At 41.8% G+C, this 13,285-nt stretch overlaps 1 protein-coding gene across 4 annotated transcripts in view; it reads left to right on the top strand.

Annotated features, from left to right (window-relative positions):
* The window catches only part of TMEM108 (transmembrane protein 108), a 673,892-nt gene that overhangs the window by 268,176 nt on the left and 392,431 nt on the right, over positions 1-13,285 (top strand). For 3 of the 4 annotated variants that reach the window (XM_045791779.2, XM_087870207.1, XM_045791780.2), the window contains exon 1: positions 6,705-6,793. The exons of the other annotated variant lie outside the window; for it this stretch is intronic. The gene's annotated coding sequence lies outside the window, so the exon portion shown is untranslated. Of the gene's footprint in view, positions 1-6,704; positions 6,794-13,285 lie in introns of those variants that run through there. 4 annotated transcript variants of the gene reach the window in all.

Here is a 13,285-nt window from a genome sequence, read left to right on the forward strand (position 1 = left end):
TCATATTTCCTTTTTGAAAAATTTAGAGTGTATGGAATGGGTTTCTTGGTTTTCCCTGGTCCCATGAGGATATAGAATTTAATTATGTTATTAATTTTTGCTTAATGGCTCACACACAGCAATCTCTTGGGTCCATTTCTGATCCTGTTTAGGATGAAAGTTCCCTCTATTTACCTTCCTAGTGAAATTTAGACAGCAGTACTCAATTTATTAACGTCCAGCCCACATCCCTACCTGCTCCCCACCCCCCACCCCTGCACCCCTGTATGTCATCCTGATGACCAGTTGGTTACTTTGTATTTGGATAATTAGAGTCTTTTATTATTATTATCTGGACAATTTTTTTCAGCTCTCCCAATTCCATTTAACATTTTCTGTCTTATCATTTTACTTGGGTAATCAATAATATACATTTTTCAGTACATAGATGTTTTAACATGAACTGAGTTTTTAAAAAAGATTTTATTTATTTATTTGACAGAGAGAGAGCACAAGCAGGGGGAGCAGCAGAGGGAGGCAGAGGGAGAGGGAGAAGTAGGCTCCCTGCTGAGCAGAGAGCCTGATATATGGGGCTCAATCCCAGGACCCTGAGATCATGACCTGAGCCAAAGGCAGATGCTTAACTGACTGAGCCATCCCAACATGAATTGTTTTTATAGTTAAAGAGTTATAAGATAAATCTATCTTGTGAAGCTTATTCAGCAGATGCTTTTTCAGTACTCTTATGTACCAGTTCTAGACACTGGGAATAAACAAGGACTGGAATCAAAATTCAAATTCTAGTGAGGGGTGGTGTAGGGCAACAAGAAATAATTTGTCAGATGTTGATAAGAGCTAAGAAGAAAAAAAAAGTCAGATGATAGTTCAGAGAAGCCCTTGTCTATCAGTTCTACCAGAGAAACTCTAATGCCCTAAGGCACCCTTTATATACAGTGAATTATCTTCTCTCCTATGCAGCTTGAGTGATACCAGCTGTGTACCATCCTTGGGAAATGGGAAAAAGCAGTCACCAAAATCATTTTCTGTAGGGATTATACTGTCATGGAACCCTAGTTGAAAAAGACTGGGTTAGAGAGCATCAGTTATAGGAGGGAGTGCTGCTTGAGATTACTTGGTCAAGGAAGGCCTTTCTGACAAGAAGTCCTTTGAGCAGACACCCGAATTCAATGAGGAATGGAGGTTCCCTGCAGATGCAAGGTGAGGGGAGGAGGGCAGCCACAGCTGAGTATTCCAGTCAGAGACAAGGGTGGGTTTGTTGTATTTGAGAAACAGTTAAGAAGGCCAGTGTGGCTGGAGCTGAGTATCAGGAGACAGAGAGATGGAGATAAGATCAGAGAAGTGGCTGGTGATGGGTGGAGATGCTGAGACATACCAGAGACATTTTAGCTCAAGTCAATTCAGCAGAGATTTACTGAGCTCCAACTATGTGCTATGACCTGGGGTCTTCAGAGATGAAAGAATCATGGTCTCTGTCCTCATGCAATGTACAATATAGAGTATATTACTTGACTTAGACTAAGTAAATATAGTGGGATGAATGCTCCACCTTAATAATAAGCAAATGAGTACTTGGTTGAGTACTCCCAGAAGTGCACTCTGTGCCAAGCATTCAGGTGCTAGTGATTTATAAAGAAGTGCTCCTAGGAGGAACTCATAAGAGCCAGGTAAGGGTGGGATTTCAAGCAACAGATTCAGCCTGATCTAGGGAGTTCTGTCGTGTAAATTACAATGCACAGTGTGTTACACTTTGAAGTAATGGAGCTGAATTTTTATATGTGTACACCTGCTAGTCATTGGCTGTGGGCTGCCCATAGGGTGATGTCACTCTCAGGTGCTTTTGGTTCCATATAGGTGAGTTGGCTCCAGTGTCAAAGGTAATCCTTTGAAGATTATAGCAAAGGGAGTGGAGGCTAGGGGATGAGAGCACAGAGCTGATGAAAGGGATCGAAGGGGGTCTTGGTTGGGCATTAACAGTCTCCACCCCAGGGCTAGCAGAGCCTCTCAGTCCAGAGGATAGGGCTTGATGGATAGGCAGAGGATAGTAAGCTTTCCCCAAATGGAAACCACCTCTGTTTGCTTGGCTCTGTGTCTCCTTCTTATCTAGTTTAGTTCTTACTCACCATAGAGAACCCCAGAGATGTTTCTGAGTGGGAATGAGTGCATGCACGAACCCACTCCAGGCCCAGGAACTAATCTGGAGAATTTTTAGAAATCATTTGGCAGAAGCCATATACCCCAATATTGCATCTTCATAGAGGATGCTAAGCTCTTCAGCATAGGAATGGAAAACTGGTGGGAATATAGTTCAGAAATCTGGGAGGTATAGCCATAGAAATGGCATAAAAACTTGAGTGTGAGCAAGTGAGAAATAACATATCTAAGGGACAAAAATCCAAACATCTTAGAGTATGATGTGTTCTATTAAAAATTCCCCCCAAAAAGTGAAAATAATCTCTTTAAATGTTCAAGATAATATTTAGTGGTGTCAGCATCTGGGGTGTGTGTGTGTGTGAGTGTGTGTGTCTGTGAGTTGGTGTTGGATTGAGAGGGACATTTTTTTCATAGAGAACTTGCTTAAATGTGGACACGAATTAGTATAGGTGAGTGGCACTAGGCTGTAGAGCTTTGAATCAGAGTTGTGTTAGGCACTAGGAAGGGCTGAGCAGTATCCCTCTGGGTGCCATTCTGATTATTTGAAGTTGGAGGCCAGTAACATTGTTGAGAAGGAGTCTGAGGCCACATCCAGGTTCAGGAGATTATTACTAATAGCTAACATTTATTTAGCACTTCCTACACACCAAATGCCCAACTTCTATGAGACAAGTACTTGTATTGCCATTATTTCCATTTTACAGATGAGAAAACTGTACAATCATTTATTGAATACCTTCCAAGGGCCAAATTGTCCAGGTTTACACAAGTGGTAAGTAGAAGACTGGGATTTGGTCTTAGAGTCTACTCATAATGTCTAGAGTAGAGTTGAATGCTATGATTGATTATAGGAAGAAGGAATGGCATATCAGGCATTTTTTCATCCCCTCATTCTGGTCTTTTCCTCATCCTTCAGTCATCCTCCTCCCCCTTTCACATCTAGTCAAATTAAACTACTTTCTCATCCCCAGTGTTATACTCTTGTATGGGCTCTTGCGAGTCCTTGAGCACCCAACCTCTAGCCTTTGCAGGCTAAGTCTTACTCATTCTTTGGAATTCAGTTCAGGCATCACTTCTTACAGAAAACCTTCCCTGATTTCATCAGTCAGATTTTGTGCTCCTTCTGTGTAATTTCTTATAGTGTTATGAGCCTCTCTTGCAACATAATACTTTTTATTGTGAATTGTGATGACTTATTTCTCTTAAAATGAGCTAAAAGAAGAGGACATGCAGTGTTGTTGTTTTTTTTTTTTTTAAAGATTTTATTTATTTGACAGAGAGAGAGAGAGAGACAGCCAGCGAGAGAGGGAACACAAGCAGGGGGAGTGGGAGAGGAAGAAGCAGGCTCCCAGCAGAGGAGCCTGATGTGGGGCTCCATCCCAAACCGCTGGGATCACGCCCTGAGCCGAAGGCAGATGCTTAACGACTGAGCCACCCAGGCACCCCCATGCAGTGTTTTCATTGAGTGAATGAGACCTGATGCCTCACCTCTTGGCTCCAAACTATTGGTATTGTCTTGTAAAAGTTACCTGCTTTCCAGGTTCATGTTTGTAATTGTGAAACACATATGTTGGACAGGTCGAAATTTCTAGCTGTTATCTTTTTCTTATATAAGTTTGGGAACTTGCGAATATTCAGTACAAATTTTACCCATTTACATTTGTTTTCTATTATATGCATACAATATGGTATTTCTCTCCATAAACCATTCTCTCTCTTTTGTAGCCAAGCTTGCTAAGTTTGATATCTTCATTGAAAACGATCAATTTGTTGGGAGCAATACATGGGCACTTTGTATTAAAAATGTTTTTTCTTTTTTTTTTAAAGATTTTATTTATTTATTCGACAGAGATAGAGACAGCCAGCGAGAGAGGGAACACAAGCAGGGGGAGTGGGAGAGGAAGAAGCAGGCTCATAGCAGAGGAGCCTGATGTGGGGCTCGATCCCACAACGCCAGGAGCATGCCCTGAGCCAAAGGCAGACGCTTAACCGCTGTGCCACCCAGGCACCCCTGTGAAATATATTTTTAAAAAGTGTCAGAGCAGGAGGGAAGCTAGCTTGCTGGCCCCTACATTGGGCTTCCATTTTTCTGATGTGACAAATAAAGTCACTTTCGAGCAAGGTGGTTCTTGTTGGCACAGTGTTCTGAAGGGACCTCACTAATCCATTTAAAAACTGGGTCATATTCCACTACTGCAAATATCACTCCATAGAAAAACTCTGTGCAACAACAGCTAAGATCCAGGCACTAATCTCTTTATTTCACAAAATGACAGAATTTGGCAAAAACCCAGGAAAAAGAATCAAGAATCTCTTGGAATTCCTTAAAATAAAATAAGGTTTATTTAGTTAGCATGGCATACTAAACTAATAGCACATCTGTTTTACTTGAGGGTTTGCCTATGATGTATATTTTCTGTATCAGGAGGTACCACTTGGACTCAAATGTAACTTAGTGCAGCCTCAGAATTGTTACAGGAGAGGCTAGAGGAAGTTCAGGATGGGGATGCTGGGAACCTGCATTTTAACAAGTACTCCAGGTGATTCTGTTGCACTTTGGGAAAACCTCAGAGAATAACTCTTAGTAATGCTCACATAGAAATGTGCTTTTAGTTAGGAAGAGCATAAAACACGTGACGATATCAACAGAGTTCATTAGGGTGGCTAAAAGGTGATAGGTTCTTTTAAATATTTAATCAACTGGAATTAAACCTAGCTGTGGACATTGCTTTTCAATTTGTTCCACTCAGTAGGCTTGGAGTATCTATTACCTGTGAATTATTTTTGGCCTTAAAAAAAATCTATTCTCACAAAGTATGTGGAAACTTTCCTCTTGTCAGAGTCTTTATGTCATTAGTGATTTGTGTTGCAGAGTTGGTTTTCCCTTGTTAAAGAATGAGTCCATCAACCTGGCAGCTTATGCCAGTTTTCTCAAGCAAGGCTAGATACAAACCACCTGTAGATCTTTTAGAACCTACAGCTGCTGAGGCTCCACTCCTTACCCCAATCAGAATCTCTATGCACAGTGCCCCCAAATCTATTTCATTAAAAGTTTTACTGTGCAGCCAGACTTGAGATACAGTGGTTTAATGATAGCAAAAGAAACTTCGATATTTTTAAATAGATTCTTCTTGATTAGATATTTCTTTACTCTTGATATAGCCAGAACCATTATTGTGCTAGGTTCACTGTATTGCCTGTAACTCTGGATTTTATGTTAAGCCATCTCTGATACAGACACTGTGATGAGTAATGTCTAAGATTGTTAAGGGGGCTTCACTTCTGGATTTGATGAGCCAGAGAGGCCCAAGACACACCTACAAAGGTGAAGTTTTCTCTAAGTGGCAGTTTGATCATCTTGATGAATAGAACAGAAAACTGGTTGAAGGGTTGTCATACTACCCCGTCTGCAGAGCTGGGAAAAGAAGGTTTTGGAGAATTTAGCATTTAGGCCTTTGACTCACCTTGGTACACTACTGTACAGGTAATATGAGTTTGACTATGCTGAACAACATAGGTTCTAGCTGGCAGGTCTGAACACATTTAGGTTTAGGTCAAGTTTTGAGAGATGGCAGAGGCACTAGACTTCCCAACTTCCAGACTCTGGTATTACTGACAGAAAGATATCAGGGCAATTTTTAAGATTCCTAAGGTAGGTTATTTTACCACCTTCTGGCTTATGCCTGAATTGTTCAAGATGCTGAGACTGACAGCTCCCTGCTTTTCCTATATGTTTCTTCCTGAACTTGCTTGTATAGTTCCCTCACAGAATGTGAATTTCTAGGAAGCAAAAATTACTTAAGTCACTTTCTGACCAAGAGTCTAGCACAGTGCCACTGAGACACACATGCTGAATACTTCAGAATGAAACTACTACTTCTAGTTTCCACACTCCAACTATCAAGTTGGCAGAGACTGCTGCCCCACAGAGTAGGGGTAGGTGATGTGGGAATTAAACGCACTTTCCCTCAGCCTGTGCCCAAATTACGAGTATCACCAGGGCACCCCATGTTTACTCAGTCCCTGGAAGCTTTCCATCACTGAAGGAAGGAAAAGAAAAGGTCGTGAAACTTTCAGATAATATGAAACAAGGGCTATAACCATTTTCTGACAGGTGCCCTTAAAATCTTGCTACTTAAAGCGTGGTCCTCAGATCGGGAGCATCATCATCACCATCTGGAGCTTGTTAGAAAGGCAGAATCTCAGGTTTCTATTCCAGATTTACTGGATCAGAATCCTTTTAACAAGATACCCGGGTGATTGCTATTAATATTTAGAATTTCAAATATCAATTGACGTATTAATTCATTCATTGAGCAAAACAGCTCTGGAAAACGAATTCAGCCCTTTGTGCCCGTTCCGCAGCGGCTCGGCTCGGTAGCAACCGAACCCCCAGGGACATCGGAGCGGGTGCTGCCGAGGGCAATTTGGTGATTGGCTGGCAAGACCACGTGACCGGCGCCGGGCCTCTCCTGTTACTGGATTGGCTCTCGTGGACTCTGACGGGCAGGGCTGGGGCGGGCTAGAGTCCGGACGGAGAGGCGCGCGCGGGGGCGCGAAGGCACGAGAGCGCGGGTGCGCGTGCGCGAGCGGCGGGGCTTTCTCCGGAGCCGTCGGAGGGAGCCGGAGCGCTTCTCCTGAGGTAAGCGCGGCCGCAGGGCGGCCCTCTGGCCCTACCGCGGCTGGTGCGGACTAGCCGGGTGGGCAGGGCAGGGCTGGGCGGGGTGAAGGGGGAAGTCTGGGGTCCTCCCGGAGAGCTCTGCTTCGGGTAGGATGCAGACTCGCACTCAGCCACCCCGTTGGGTGCCTCGGTTTCCCTTTTCCTACCCTCTAAATGCACCTGTCTATCCCCACCACGGTGACGAGTCCTCCCGAGGGGAGTTGCCCACCTGGCAGCCTCGTCTCTGCCTTTGTTTCCCGCTTGGAGGGATGCTGGTATCGGCCCCCTCCCCAGGTGAAGGGTGAGTGTGGTGTGGCGGGGCCATCAGTGGACTCCGGACCTGGTTTGGGGCCCGGGAGAGGATGGCTTTAATGCAGTGGGACCTGTCACATGTGAGAAGGAAGGGGAAAAAAATGTGTCACTCTAGCCAAGCCGCGGGACTCGAACTAATCCGGCGGCGAGCGACGCCGAATTCCTAGCGCAGCTGTGCGGGAGGAGGTGGGGGGGGGGCACGACCAGTAGACCGAGCCCAAGTGTTGCCCGTAGAAGGCTTCTCCGGACCTGCACGCGAGCTCTCACCCCAGAGTTGCATTGAAACTGAACGCTTTTAGCCTGCCAAGGGAATCCAGATTTTCGTTAAGAGGTGAAAAAAAATTTTTTAAGCGGTTGGGCACTGGTCTAAATGATAGGAGCAGGTCTAAATGAGAGGCTACAATAAGAAATTACAGATAGGGCGAAACCGATGACTGGTAAATTGTGAGGAGGGAAATGCCTGCAGTGAACTGCAGACCAGACCATCGCACTGAGATTCTCCTTCAAGAAGATGGGGGTTTAGGGGTGTGAGTGGGGGTGGGGTGGGATGGTGGTTATCTCTGTAAACTGAGGTCTTTCTGGGCTGCTGAAGAGAGTAATTCTTTTGAGCATGTTAATGGCCTGTAGGGAGAAGGGAAAACATGGTGTGAATTACACCTATTCCCTAATTCTTTGAAAAGTGCTTGCTTAAAGACCATTTGGATGCCAAAAACGGTTTTTGTGTTGGGGATGGAGGGATGTCTCCTTTAAGTCATAGTTTAAAAAGGGAAGTTTTATGCAAGACATCTACTTTCCTTCTCCATTTCCCCAGACCTTGTAATAGCAAGGGCATACTGTGTATCTTATAATGAAATGTTAAAAGTCCCTTTAGTTTTCCACGAATTTGTTGGATGTGTCTGTTAGTTTACTTGATAATAAATGATTCATCGGTCTTTAGAAAGATTTTTACCATATGCTGGCATTTTACTCTAATCTATTTAGAACTTATTCAGGTATGAGATGGAGAAGACTCTCTACCTGATTCATTGGAGACCTCCTGATACTCTTTCAAAGCCCTTTTATTACTCTTACCTTCCCACATACAAAGTTTTGTTTCTTCAGGAAACAATGTGATTTTTCAAACACACCTCATGCCTATGAAAACACTTGTTAAGAAGTCAGTTTACCTGGCAAGTTAAAATAAATTGAAGAAGGCACACTTAAATTTGTTATGGGTATTGGAACATTTATCAGCTGTAGCAAATCAACTTTTTGATGGTTTTCTGAGGTGAATGAAAGTAAAGTTGCTGCAAAGGTTTTTGGGAATGTAACAAATTACCCTATTAAAGTGACTATAGACTGTTACCCTATTAAAGTGACTATAGACTGTTACGTTGCAATATTAAGTAAATTAGTGGGAATAATTCAGTTTACCAATGATTTTTTCTTAAGGTGACATGTGATGGAGAGGAGGAATTCTGAAGGTGGGGTAGGTGGTATAGTTTGAAAAGACACGCTTTTATGTTTAGAAAAATGTCATTTTCGGGGCGCCTGGGTGGCATAGCGGTTAAGCGTCTGCCTTTGGCTCAGGGCGTGATCCCGGCGTTATGGGATCGAGCCCCACATCAGGCTCCTCTGCTATGAGCCTGCTTCTTCCTCTCCCACTCCCCCTGCTTGTGTTCCCTCTCTCGCTGGCTGTCTCTATCTCTGTTAAACAAATAAATAAAATCTTTAAAAAAAAAATGTCATTTTCATGTAAGTTATGTAAAGGTCATGGTATGTTTATGTTTAGCCTTTGGAAGAGAGATGGGTTTTAAAAAGGTAGAGAAAGATAGTTTTATACAAGGGAAAAGAGAAAGATTAGCTGACTTAGTTCATCTTGAGGGAAGTAGTGTACATCAGTGACTTACAAGACAAGGTTTTATTATTCAATGAAAGCCCACTAGTGTTGCTTTGAAAGCAACAACGAAATCATTTCCTTTCTGGCATTTCTGTCCTCTGGGTCAGGAACAGGGAGGATGGAGAGCAAATGAGAGAGATTAGAGTACGACCTGCATACCTAAGCAGTAGTGTCCTTTGAGTGGGATCTGTGTCACATTGTATAAATCTAAGAGCCTTCACGTTGAGATGGGTGTGAGCACTTTCCCTAAGACGCATGCTATAGGATAAAGCTGGATAACATTGCCACAGGTGGGGTCATGGGTGAGATCATCTGATACAGAAGCACTGGGGGAAGAGGAGAGCCAGGAAATGTTTAATTCAGTGAGGTTCTGCTGCTTGCCTTTGGAGCCTTAAGGAGGCATTTCCAGGCAGAGCTCATTATTGGCTAGCCTGGCTGGGCTTCGTATGGCTTCCAGAGGAGCTGCCCTTCATGTGGAGACTCCTGCAGAGGTTCCGTTTCTCAGGTTGTAAGCATCAGTTATGTTTGTTATGTGCTTTAGAAAAGAAAGGCTCACAAAGACACAATCTAGCCTGCCATTCTTTCAGGTCTTTGGCTCGTCACCCACAGGATTCCAGAAATAAGTTGTGCCCTCCCTACCAGTAGATGGCACTGCTGTCTCTAGAATCCCTGGAGGAGATGAAACAGAGCTGGCAAACCAGAGGTGTGTAGCCTCCAGACTTTGAAAGGCTATCAGCTCTTTAAAAAAAAAAAAAAAAAAAAAGGTTCTGAAAGCCAGAATTGCTTATTTTAGGTAGAAATAGTGTGTGTTGTGGGGTTGAGGAATGGGTACAATTACTTTGCTGGTTGTATATAGGGGAAAAGGCAGAGGGTAAACTGACAAGCATTATAGGTTTTGAAAGCTCTTGGCATACATGTTGGTTAATTGAACATGAGATTGAAATCCTGATTTAATCAAAATTCACAACAATTTCATAGTTCTGATTCTTTGCACGTAAAGCTAGTCTACACATGGACAGGACTATGGAAATATACATGTGACTTTTAAACCTGATCAATATCCAGTAATTATATGCTCTGAAGATAGTGGTAAGGGTATTACTAAAAGCAGTGCTTGTTGTTACTGTACCGCACGGCTGTCCCCATAGGCCAAAGTTATTCTGAATCAGTTTCTTCTAAAACTTGGAAATTACTAAGAAGTATTTTAAGGTTTTCTTAGCCAATGCTGTCCTTTCAAGATTGTTATTTCAAATCTTGAATTTTGGTTTTATTAAGCTTGTTAGCCAGAGTTCATTTATCTATTCCCCTCTTTTGAAATAGCCATTCTTTCTTTGTTATTGACTGTTCTTTGAGATGGAATTTATAGCCAGTTGGTATTAGAAGGAGATGAGTGCTGTTGCCAGTGAAGTTACAGTGTATATGAGAACCTGAGTTTTGACCCTGCCTGAGCTACAGGGTGCTGCCTCTGGGTGTCATTACCCCAGTCACCTGCTTCCTCGTGCAGTTCACTCCCTGTGGCTCAGCTTATTTGAGGTTTATTTCTGTCTCCAGGAGAACTGATGAGCTGGTTTTTACTACCAATGCCGAATCCTAAAATCCTGCTGGTGCTAGATGACAGTAGTTACAGCAGTCCATTAACATTGTCTCATTATGTGACCTCAAATCTTTGCCTTTCTGAAACTCTGTTTTCTTGCCTGATCACTGGGATTGCTGAGGTGATAGATGTCTATTAAAATCTCTTTCAAGTCTTATTCTGTGGCAGGGTGACTCTTGTAAGGTATTTCTGAAGCCTCTGAAAAATTCTCATCTAGAAGGTAATTTCATACTGTGAGCCTAGGGCAAAAAGAAATCTTGATAGTATTTCTTTCTAGAGAAGTGATTGTGTATTGTCTTAGAATCCTAATAATCTAGAGTTAGAAGAAACCCATAGGTGGTTTAACTCAACTTTCTCATTTTATAGACAGAGTTTCAACTCAGAACTGAGTGATTGACCAAGCTAACAGAACTAGGTAGTGGTAGAGAACTTATTAGAGAACTAGGACCCAAGCTCAGACTCCTTTCCATCTTTCCTTCTCCAATGCTGCCTTTCTCCACTTGCCATCAGGACTTAGAATATGCTGTGTCTACAGGGCCAGAGCCAAGAAAATTCTGAGTAATTCCTTAATGTAGCATTTTAAAACCACAGCATGAATAATGTTGAGTTTGGGTAGAAATTCAAGGTCAGGCTTTTCTTTGCAGCTTGTTCTTCATTGACTGATCCTGCACAGGATTCTTTATGTGCATCTTTGGGTTTTTAAAACTTTTTGCATACTGTTTCCTAGAAGAAAAAGAACTTTCATCATCCTAGAAGAGTCCCTTACCAATCAGATATTCTTATATTAGGTTTATGGAACTCTGAGCGCTGCGTGGAAAGAATATGTCAATATAGTAGGCTTCTTTTGTAATCCTATACCATTTAACACATTATTCTGAGAAGGAGTTTCTTTGGCTTCAACAGACTGCCAAAATTGGGGGTGGGATGAGAGGAGTGGAATCCATGGCACAAAAATAGTGTAGAAATTCTAGAGTCTAAAGTAGGTTGTGGAAAATAGCCAGGATGGGAGAGTTTTTGAGGAGCTAAAGACACTATAGTGCATGAGGGTTGGGGTAGAGTACAGAAGTAAACCTATGGAAGTTCTTAGAACATTTTACCTTTATTAAAATGTTTAAAATTGCTTACTAAATGAAGATGCTAATAGTATTTTATTCATTTTAAATTAATAATGGATGTGCAAGTATTGATTTCCACTTATCATTGCTTGCCCAGGAAGTGCTCCCTTGTGATTTCACCAAAACACTTTCATATTCATGTTCCTTCATTGAAGATGACATGCATTGTAAGAACCTCCTTTCTCCCCCAGTCTGATTTGATTTCCAGATAGTGCTTTTCTGACTTGTGACTTGGGGGGTTGACTCCTATTTTTCACTTCTGAGGTCCTTCATTGCACTGTTTTTTACTGTAAGCTCCTAGGACTCAGCATGATCTCGGGGATGCAAAAATAGCATATGTGTCAGGGATAAAAAAAAATCTTGAGGTTCCTTTCTTTGTCCTCAGGATTTACCATAGAAACTGCTGCTTCTTGGTTAATTATTTTATTTCTCTTTTCTATTTGCAACCCCAAATTCTTTTCCTAATTGTCCCCCAAATAGTAGTGACTCAGAGTTTTTATATATTGAAAATATTTTTGGTTTTGCCAGAGCATGTACAGAAGTTAATTTGTGTTCAAGTCCTATTTTAGACATGTGAAACATAACTTTGGTGGCTATCACTACATTATGAAGAACATCTGCTTAAAAATCTCCTGATGTCTTTTCTGTGTCACCTTGCCTACATTTGGTACCATAGTGACCCAAACTGGTGAATGCTACCTTCTGGTACCTTTTTGGGTATGGGCCAGAGTAGTATTTGTTCTTGCTTTAGCAGAAGAAAATTACCCTTTTTCAGAAGGCTATCAATTGAGTGTATATAATAACAAAAAAAAAAAAGTCAAAATTTTGGCATTCTATTCATAGTACACTAATTTATTGTGAGATTTTGGGGGCATTATTGACATCTCTGAGTTTATTTCCTTGTCTGGGAAATAAGAGAATAGTGACCACTTAAATTCTTTCCATTTTTAAAAATCTGTGACTATATGAAATTTTATATGGTACCTAGACTAAGCATTTCCTAAAAGTGCTGGCTAGTTGGGAATTATAATCAGATTTGGCACCAAGATAATTCTTTATATCTGCAAATTTCTGGTTTACAAAAATAATTCTCTTTCCTTTTTACTTAATGTGTGGTTAGAGTACAGCATTGGTATCATTTGGGAGCTTGTGAGAAATGCAGATTCTCAGGTTTCACTCAGAACCTACTGAATTGGAATGCATTTCATCAAGATGCCTGGGTGCTATGTGTGCACATTAAAGTCTGAGAAGTGCTGCGTTGTTTCATTTGGAGTTTCACATTGACCCTGTGAGGGAAGAGGTATTTTACAGATAAAAAATCAGGGAACCAAGATTCCCTTGTTAAGTAACTAAGTCAAGGTTATTCTTCTAGTGTTTTATCCATAATGTTGTACCAAATACAATATTGTCTTCTTGGTTGGGCTGGAGCCAGCCTTGTATGATAGATAATAACTACTAGGTACCCAGCAGCGCATGGTCTTAGGTGTGGCTGTGTTACTGATTCTAGCCACCAAAATATGAGTGGAAGTAGAAGAGTGTTGCAATCTACATCCAGGAAAAAAACACACAGAATA

The sequence above is a fragment of the Ursus americanus genome, chromosome 20 (genome assembly GCF_024610735.1).
Source record: "Ursus americanus isolate L20-20 chromosome 20, mUrsAme1.1.p, whole genome shotgun sequence".
In the NCBI taxonomy this organism is placed as follows: domain Eukaryota; kingdom Metazoa; phylum Chordata; class Mammalia; order Carnivora; family Ursidae; genus Ursus; species Ursus americanus.